At 26.9% G+C, this 10,251-nt stretch overlaps 1 long non-coding RNA gene across 1 annotated transcript; it reads left to right on the top strand.

The window, feature by feature from the left end:
• Positions 1 to 3,535: 3,535 nt before the first annotated feature.
• Positions 3,536 to 9,814, top strand: LOC140919895 (uncharacterized). The gene is made up of 2 exons (XR_012162521.1): positions 3,536 to 4,145; positions 9,161 to 9,814. It is a non-coding gene; the product is annotated as an uncharacterized lncRNA (long non-coding RNA).
• The last annotated feature ends 437 nt before the right edge of the window (positions 9,815 to 10,251 follow it).

The raw sequence follows: 10,251 nt of genomic DNA, 5'->3' as shown, positions 1-10,251 counted from the left end.
AAATTCACCTATTTAAAATTTTCTGTTAAAAACTTAAGAAAATAACTCAAGATTGATATTGGTTGTGAAAACGGAGAACGTTCTTGATTTTGGAAACGGAGAACGTTCTTGGTTAGTTAAAATCAACAATTTTACTTATCTATTTAACTTGATAATCAAAATGACTGAAGTAAATAGAGATAAGAGAAGAGATATCACATAATGATATATCACAGTTCACTCAATTCGGGCTACGTCTAGTCCTCACAACTGTGAGATTTTCTACTAAGTATTCAAACGAAGAACATTCTTAGTTTTACAACGTTCTTGGTTTTACACATTTTTTTCCAGATCAACCTTGATTTGTTACTGCAATTCCTTTCCACCTAGAAATAGATTCAATCAAGTCACCTATCAATCTTTAGAAAGGATTTTATAATTCACCTTTTAATCATAAAAGGATTTTCTATAAACTACTCAAACTGTAAACAACACTTATAGTCTGGAATATGATCAACTGGTATTTGAGAATAGATTATTGATAAAAGAATTCAATAGAATAATTATGATATTTGAAGAAAAAAAACATAACTGAATCTTTTGTTTGTGATTGAGAAGTTTTCAAGTATGTAAGTGATTTTAAGTAATGGATTTTTTTAGCACTTGAAGTTCTTACATTTTTCTTGAGCTTGGAATTTCTTTTATAGACTTCGAGAAGGTTGATGACAACTAATATGACTGTTGAAAAATGTTCAATTGTCATGTGTCAGATTCGACTAAAGACCAGACTTTTTGAACCATGAATATTCTTGATTTGAGCATCCTGCGTTTTGCTTCTATGTTAATAATGGTTGATTTGTAGCTTCTCATTCTTGATTGTGATTTATGATCCTTTATGTGCACAAACATCTCAAAGATGTGCTTAATGTATTCAGATCAATATTGTATTTGATTCATGCAAAATAGGCTGGAGAATGAAGTACATATTGAAAAAAACCAGAGATAACTATCTCAATAATGCGGAATATTTTTTTCTCCACGTGTGCAGATAAATAGTCAAACAGAAAATACAATTCCAATAGCAATAATAATTGGTAGAAAATTAAATATAAGACAAACCCAATTTTTAACGTGGAAAACTTCCCTCAAATTGAGAGAATAAAAACCACGAGACATAATAATAACAATAGGAAACATCAATCAATAATAACAACAACCTAACAACCTTTCACTAAAGTGGGTATGCCAAAATAACTGTCAGATAATATAAAACTATTCATAATGTATATTAAAATAACAAACTCAGTGGTAAAAATAATCTATCAAAATTGTATATCAAACGGAGTAAGTTTGCTACACGCCTGTTACCACCATCGGAAGTCAATTTTTCTTCTTTTTCTCTTGATATTGTGCGACTGCCTTTTTCTCTACTAAAATAGGGATCTTAAATCTCTTTTATTTTTCCTTCATATGAGTCAAGCCCAATAAAACATTTTGTTCCTTTTCTTTTTTTTCTTTTAATAATAATAATAATAATAATAATAATAATAATAATAATAATAATAATAATAATAATAATAATAATAATAATAATAAAATTGATAGGTTTCACTTGGGGAGTGAGTCCACCCAACAAATCTCCCCCTCACGACTCAATTGGGAAGGTATTGTTCAACCATATCATCTTTCTTTCTACAACATATCATCTTCGACATATGCAATGTCTTCGTCATCATATATGAGTCATTCTCATCGGTATGAATCTTTTCAATTGTAAATGACTTCATTTCTAATACATCTTATATCCAATGATATCGCACCTCGATATTTAAAGGAAAAATTGTGTGTCTCATATTTAATTTTCTACCAATTATTATTGCTCTTGGAATTATATTTTCTGTTGGCCATTTATCTGCACATGTGGCAGGGAAAATATTTCGCATTATTGAGATAACTATCTCTGATTTTTCCCAACAAATTGGTATCTAAAGCTCAATTGATTTGTGCATAGAAATGGAGGAGGAAAATAAATATCTGAATATGATTAAACTCAACTCTTCTAATTACACACTTTGGAAGACTCGCATGGACGACATGTTATATAGTAAATATTTGTATGATCCTATTGAAGGTGACACTGCTAAACCCACAGATAAATCTGACGCTGACTGAAAGAAGATGAATAGAAAGGCAGTGGCGTTGATTAGGCAGTGGTTGGATCTTAGTGTATATCCACATGTTGAAACTGAAATAAATGCTAACAAGATGTGGGAAAAATTAAAAGAGTTATATGAACGAAAGAATGTGCAAAATAAAACATTCTTGATTCAGAAGCTGGTGAATATGAAATACAAAAAATAAGGATGTGAAAATTGACTTTCAGTGGTGGTAACAAGTGTGTAGCAAACTTGCTCCGTTTGATATACAATTTTGATAGGTTATTTCTAACATTGAGTTTGTTATTTTAATATACAGTCTGAATAGTTTTACCTTCTCTAAGAGTTACTTTGGCATACACACTTTAGTGGAAGGTTGTTAGGTTGTTGTTATTGTTGATTGATGTTCCCTATAATTATTAGGAAGACTCTGGTGTACCTATTAATTATTTTAGTAGAAGTTTTTACTTTACTAGGTTTTGTGGTTTTTATTCTCTCAATTTAAGGAAAGTTTTTCACGTTAAAATTTATGTTTGTCTCATAATTAATTTTCTCTCAATTATTATTGCTCTTGGAATTATATTTTCTATTTGATCATTTATCTGCACATGTGGAGAAAAAAATATTCTGCATTATTGAGATAATTATATCTAGTTTTTTCTAATAACACACGTGCTGGAGATTGATTGTTAATATGCTGGAGAATGATGTTAACATTCTAGAGACTAATGTTAACATGGTGGAGAATGATGCCCGCATGCTGGAGATTAATTGTAACATGCTGGAGAATGATGTTAATATTCTGGAGATTGATGTTAACACGCTGGAGAATGATGTTAATATTCTGGAGATTGATGTTAACACGCTGGATAATAATGTCTGCATGCTGAAGATTAATTGTAACATGCTGGAAAATGATGTTAACATTCTGGAGATTGGTTTTTCATAATATTGTTAAGAGAGTTCTTGGTTTTGTTTGTTCATTTTTTGTTTTTTCCTTAAACTGATTTTGTTTGCATTGCTTAATACATATCTTAGTTTATTACACTCAAAAACACATATTAAATTAACACATCATTTAAAATCATAATTAGATTCTTAATTAATCTTTGTTTGTTTACATCACTACATAAATTTAAAATTTTATCTCAACAATACTAAGTAGTTTATAATTACCTATAAACAATTCTTGAAAATATCAAATACAAATATGTGTGTATTTTCAAAAGACCAAGCAAGTGTTCGTATATTATTAATTTTAATTTTATATTCAATTCCACAACATCATTTACAAGAAACTCTTGTGTAATTACAAAAATTAGACACATCTTTCAACATTCATACAAAATATAAAAAGGATAGAAGAAGAAAGAATTATAGGATATGCATTTTTAAAATAATTTAATGATTTGTATTTTTTTGTATATGCACCCAAATAATTTTTATTTGAAATTGTGACCTCATAACTATTTCTACTTTCTTTAGATCTCGTCATTTCTAGAATGGTGCAATCCGTACTTTCCTCCACTATTTAAATATTGATATATGCTCTAATTATTCTCCTTTCTATTTTTTTGTTTATGGTTTTAGTGAAGTTGGAAACAGGGGAAGCTGAATGTGAATCTTGTCATTTAGTGATGATGGGTGATTTAAAGGGTTGGAGTTGCTAATGCTAGATGAAGGTTATGGTGCTTGATGTTTAACGTGCGGGTCTTTAAAATGTGTTTTTTTTTTTTTTTATATGCTTTGGGATTTCAGCGTTGAAGTACAAACTTTGGGTTTTTTGAGTTACGGTGAAATTGTTTGATTTTTCGGGCCTTTTATTATTTATGGGCCGTATTAAACCATCGTCATTATTAGATTTAAGCAAAACGGTCCCATAAACTGATAAACAGATTACTTTGAACTTTGAAGCTCAATCAATGCAAAGAGCAATCCTAAGTTCAACGAAAACCGCAAAGATGGAGACGAAATCCAAGTCAACTACATGATTTGCATCAGCAAGAATAGGTCAGTTTGATTCCTACATATTTTAAATATTGTTTAATGTTTCTTAACCAAGTTGACCTAATAAAATGTTTCCTAACCATAGATATTATAATCACGCAAAAGAAAAATATATAAGTAGTTACAAGATTTTAGGCACAAAATTTTGATACACATAAAAATTTATGTTATTTAATTATTTACAAAATATATACTACTTAATTATTTTTATTATTTTTTGAGTGTGTTTAAAATCTTGTGATCACACATGAAGATTTTCACACAAAATTACAGATTTCTCCGTTGCACATACTAGTGCCTCTATTTGATAAATTAATTTATTACTATGTTCAAATATGTCTATTACTATTAAATTTGACTCAAAATGTGGTTGTCATTGCAAATGGCTTACAACATTGTCACTATGGTGCAAATAGCTTAGAATAACTTATATAAGTCTATAATAGAGAAAAATTCACACGTTATAAAAATAAGATTTGTAAAATGTTTAAAAAGATAGAGACTACTTATTTTATAATAGAAATAAATTATACAATATAAATAATATAAAGACTTAATAATACTCCAAAACATGGGGTGTAGCAGAAAATTTATCCAAAGAAAATATCACGCGCTGCAAGTTGTAGGCTCATACGACAATATTCAACACCGTGTAAAGTACACTACTAACCTTGCTAATTTGTACAAGAAAAAGTAGTCGAGAAACTATAGTATTGAAATTAACCACTCGATATATACACCATGTGTCCATTGATAAATACCTAGAAAATCTCTTGCCAAAGAAAACTTGAGAGTAGGTACAACAAACAGTTTTGTTTTGCTAACTCATCGGTATAAAATTGGAGGATTTCTATTTATAAATTTTGTTTAATTTCATCATTTTGATGTCTTTAATTTAAATTTGATAATTTTAGTTTCTTAATTTTTAAATTTGATTAAAATATAATTTTGATAATTTATCTTTTACTTAATATTAGTTTTAATTTTTAATTTTTTAATTCGTTTTAATCATTTATCTTTTAGGTAGTATTGATTTCAGTCCTTAATAATATGATAAATCTATATAATTTTGTGTAAGATAAAAGTCTGAAACGATTTTTAAATATGATTTAAAGTACTAAAAATAAAAGATAAATGATTAAAATAAATTAAAAAAGATACAAAATATCAAAATAAATATTAAAAGAAGATAAAAGATTAAATTATATTAAGCCTTTAAATTATAAAAGATTAAATAAATATTAACTAGAACACTTAACAATATTTTTTCAAAACAAATTGAGGTGGCAATATAAAAAAAATTGGCAATTTTTTTTTTAAATTATAAAAATGATTTGGCAAATAAAATATAAAAAATTAAATGAGTTGGAAATTAAAAAAATGAGTTGTATATTCCATGTAATCATAAAAAAAGAAGAACAAAAACTGTTACATTAGCGTTTACTGAATCAAAATTGAGATGAGTCAACCATTTGCAAAAGAGATTAAAATTAAAGGGCTAAAACTATAATTTTAAAACTAGAGAATTAGAATCGCTAAAATTTTGAAACTTGGGAGGCCATACATTAATTTTAGCCTATTTGTAAAATTTCATCTTTGTACTATGTGAAACTAATTTTTCAAGTTTGATTTTTTTTAGGTATAGATAGAAAAATGTCATATAAAGATCTGTTTGGTACACATGATAAGAAATAAAATACGATAATTATTTAATATCATGTTTTAATTCAGTTTGGTGAGACAAAAACATATGATAAGTTAATTTTAAAAGTTATTTTATCTCATCTCACTGGTTAAAATCTTTATCATGATTTTAAGTTGAATTATAAATTAGTAAATTAAATAGAATAAAAAATAATTTGTTAATTTAGTCCTATATTTTAAAATATAATTTGAAATTATAAATAAAAAAATGGAAATTTAATAAAATATAAATATAAATAAAAAAACAAAAAGAATTTGACATTAAAAATTTAAAAATATCAATAATTAATTTTAAAAACTATGTATGATTTTATGAAAAGGTTAGTTTTTTAATTAAACTAAAAACCAATTGATCGATATACAATATTTAAAAATAACATTATTATTAAAAATTACAAAAATATGAATATGAATTTCTATATAGATATTGTGTGCTTATTGAGCAATGACAGAAATTTCATTCACATTTTTAAGTCAATTAAGTTTTGTTTGATTATTTGATTACTAAATGGATCAACATTTTGATGTTGTCACTGCTATACAATGGTAGTAAAAGTTATTAAATTGTGGGATATTACATCATTCATGCAAGACAAAACACCATTTTCTATAGATCTAGAGATGATTTTGATGGACTCCAACGTGGCAAACATTCTAAGTTCTTTATTTTTCTTTTTATTTTTATAATTACAATTTTTAACGTTCTTACAATTTACCAAATGTCAGGCAGAGTGATCGTATTGATTATCTAGTGGATCGATTGGTCTTTGTTATTGTTATACAAGTGTGAAAATGAACTAATTAATTATGTTTAGGTTAGGACATTTGTTCAAAAATTAGACTCATTTTTTAAGCTCGTTTTAGGCCTTCGAATTTGTTGAGACGGCCGTTTTAAGTGCAGATAGATACGCACTTTATTGCTTGCTATATATAGATAATGAATAATGTTATTTGAATAAAAAATGTTAGTGTATTTTTAGGGTATTTACTAATATACTAAGACAAGAAATTGTGTATTTTAATCTTCAAAAAGTTATTTTTTTTTCCAAGATAAAGTTATTATTTGTGCAGTATTTACTAACATGACCCATTTGAATTTAAGCATAGACATCGAATAGGAAAAACTCAATTTTTTGGACTATATTATTTAGGTTGACAAAAATATATATTTTTGGAAGATATATAAGAGTATAACTACAAAACGATAAATGCACAAGTTTTTTAAAAACATATTTGCAAACACAAATATATGTAGAACCATTTAAATTGATGAATATATGCAAACATATATCAATTATTTAATAATATATATTTTACGAGATAATTTATTTTAAAATTTGTGTACTTGTACATTATTTATATTAAAAGGTTCACAAATTTTAAATAAGTACTATATACATAAAAAAAATGCACAAAATAAAGTCATTTCAATTTTTATCTTATAATTACCAATAAAATTGACCATTCGATATCTTAAAATACACAGTTAAAAAAATATCAAACGTGGAAAAGTATCCCGTGCATATGTACATATTTAATTACATGTATATTTTGTTAAATAATAATGATTACCATGCTTTTGTAAAAAAATAATAATAACTACCATACTTAAAAATTTAAATATATTTTTCATTATATAATGGATTCTCTTAATATTATGTAATTATGTGTTAATTATCATTTTCGTTTTTTTAAAAAGAATTATAATTTTCATTTTATATTTTAAAAATACTTGTTATTTATATTGTCAAATGATATAATTTTCTTTATTAAAACATTTGTATAATATATTGGTCAAATAACTCGATAACTTTTTTAAAAAAAATTAGCTTTTGGAAATGTTATATATCCTTTCATTTTATAACTATTTCTTCATTCATACCTTAACTTTTATATCTATATGTTTAGGTTTTTTTTATCAATAATGTTAATATATAATAATGTAATATAATTTTATAATGGTATTTATATGTATTAAATATGTAAGTTTACCCAAACTAATCTTCATTTTTTATAAATAAATATTTTTAGTCAAAATTTTACCAGCGAGCTAGTACCGGTGGTGATTTTAGGATTTCTTGGTTCAGGTCCAACAACAAGGGTTGATGATATGGTCATATGAATTAATAACTATTCGAATTATTATTCCATCAATACTCTAGACATTAGATAATGTTTGTCAATATTTGCTTTTATTTTTAAATAAGGATGTAACACTTTGTTTATAATGAATATATTTTTCATTCTAATAAAAATAAAAATATAAGTATATTATTCAATCACATAATATTAATTTATTTACTTATCATATAACACGTTAGTTACCCGTGTAAAATTATTATTAATATGATATGGAGTTTGATCATCTTTTTCATTTATTGTTTGATCTAAAATTTCATTTTTAAATTTATTTTTGATGTTATATTTGAAAGTACACACACTAGAATAAAAGTTGAATTGTGTTTATCTAAATTGGATTTTTTTTTATTATCTCATTAAAACTGATTCGAGTTTGATGACTTAAAGCAAAAACAATAACATAAAAAATGCAGACGTAAAGTGACATATGCAATTTATCCTGATTACGTAAAAAATAAACAATTTTGTAAAGTTTTTTTTGATTGGTATAAAATTGATTTATATCTTACATAATTGCATTTGACTTAATCTTTTATAAACGAAAAAAAATAAAAAGTATGTTTATAATTGGGATTGAAGAAATACTCCCTTAGCTGACAAAAAAAAAAAAAAGAAATACTCTCTAGCTTTATTTGTAAACAAAAGTTGATATGATAACATGATCTCCCCCTTCCCCATCCTCTTATTTGACTCGGCGAAGATCACATGATGATATTAAGCGATGTCGTTTTCTTTTAAAACATCAAGAATGGGGCTGAATCGGAACAAGATGATCTTTTTGTTTCATTGTAGCTGGGAATAATTGATTTGCATGTGCTAGTGAAGAAGACATAAAGTTTTGGGTTATGTTGTAATCGACACCCAAGAAATTATTGAAAGAGTTAATGTCGGTTATCTGGATTATGATAATGGTAGTGATCATATTTACAAATTGATTTTTCATCTTTTGAATGAGTAGCAATGGTTATCAATGTGGGTTGTCATGGACATCGGGTGGTTTGGGCCAAAAGTGTGAAACTGGCCCAATCCACGGGTGAGATTTATCGGTCCAATTTCGTCCATTTTTTAAATTGGGTATATCGGGTTCGAATACGCCAGGTGTCGGTTGTGTGTGGGTGGAAAAAATCGGATTGGACTTTATTAAATCTTATTTTGTTTTTCTTTGAATTTTACAGAGAGAACATCAGCCAGTAATAATGAAGCTATACAAGATGCACTGCCTCGTTTACGAGAAACAGCAAACCAGGTTGAGAAATCCCGAGAGAGTTTGGCCATTCTCTAAAATGTTGCACCGCTAGTACTGTACAAGATTCAAGTGTTGAAATATTCGTCACCACCTCAAGTATCTCAAAAGAGGAGATGCATAAAGGCAATAGGTTGAAAGTTGTAATCGAGGTTCTTGAGGTTGTGAACAAATTTAGTCCAAAAGTTTCCCTCGAAGAAGTTTTTCGCTTGAGCACCTATCGATGATGACGACAACGATAGTTATGGCATCGATGATGACCATTACTGTGAGAAAGACGAGACTCAAAGAGAACCGTTTGAGGTTGAGTCTTTGAGTTTGAGAGATACGAAAGAGAGAGAGACTGAGGCGGATGACGATATGATGAATTAATGCGTTGAAATTTGAACTCAAGTCAATGTTAATTGGGCTGGACGGACTCATGTGGTTGTGTATTATTGGGCATTTTTTTTTAAAAAAATTGTCTTGTGGCTTTGTGTTTGTGAGACGTGAATGTATTTTTATATTAATACTAAAAGTGAAAGTGAGTAGTACTACTGCTGTGTATTTTAATTTTACATATTAATATAACGGTTGGGTTCGAATACTGACAAATTCAAATTACTCATCCGAACCCGACCGTGTAAACTCAAAGAAACCCGTTCACAAACTTAAATTTTTTATTGAGTCAGTCGGATTCGAACGGGTCCGGATATTATGTCCACCCCTAGACCACGTGCATGCCACATAAATGAAAAGTCCTTATGACCTGTTAATTCTATTAGTTTAGTTGGCAAAAATTTCACCATAAAAACTAATATCATAAACGGTTATTAACTAATTAATTTATAAAGATTTAAAATATATTTAACGTTTTTTTTATATTAATTATGATATCCTTTTATTACATGTAAATTAAGATAAAGAGCCACTCTATTTTCTCGCATAACAATTCACCTATTTGGTTTCTATTTAATAATAATAATAATAATAATAATAATAATAATAATAATAATAATAATAATAATAATAATAATAATAATA

The sequence above is a fragment of the Cicer arietinum genome, chromosome 4 (assembly GCF_000331145.2).
Source record: "Cicer arietinum cultivar CDC Frontier isolate Library 1 chromosome 4, Cicar.CDCFrontier_v2.0, whole genome shotgun sequence".
NCBI classification, from domain to species: domain Eukaryota; kingdom Viridiplantae; phylum Streptophyta; class Magnoliopsida; order Fabales; family Fabaceae; genus Cicer; species Cicer arietinum.
Note: the sequence above shows the minus strand (reverse complement) of the source record. Positions and strands in the feature narration are given on the sequence as shown.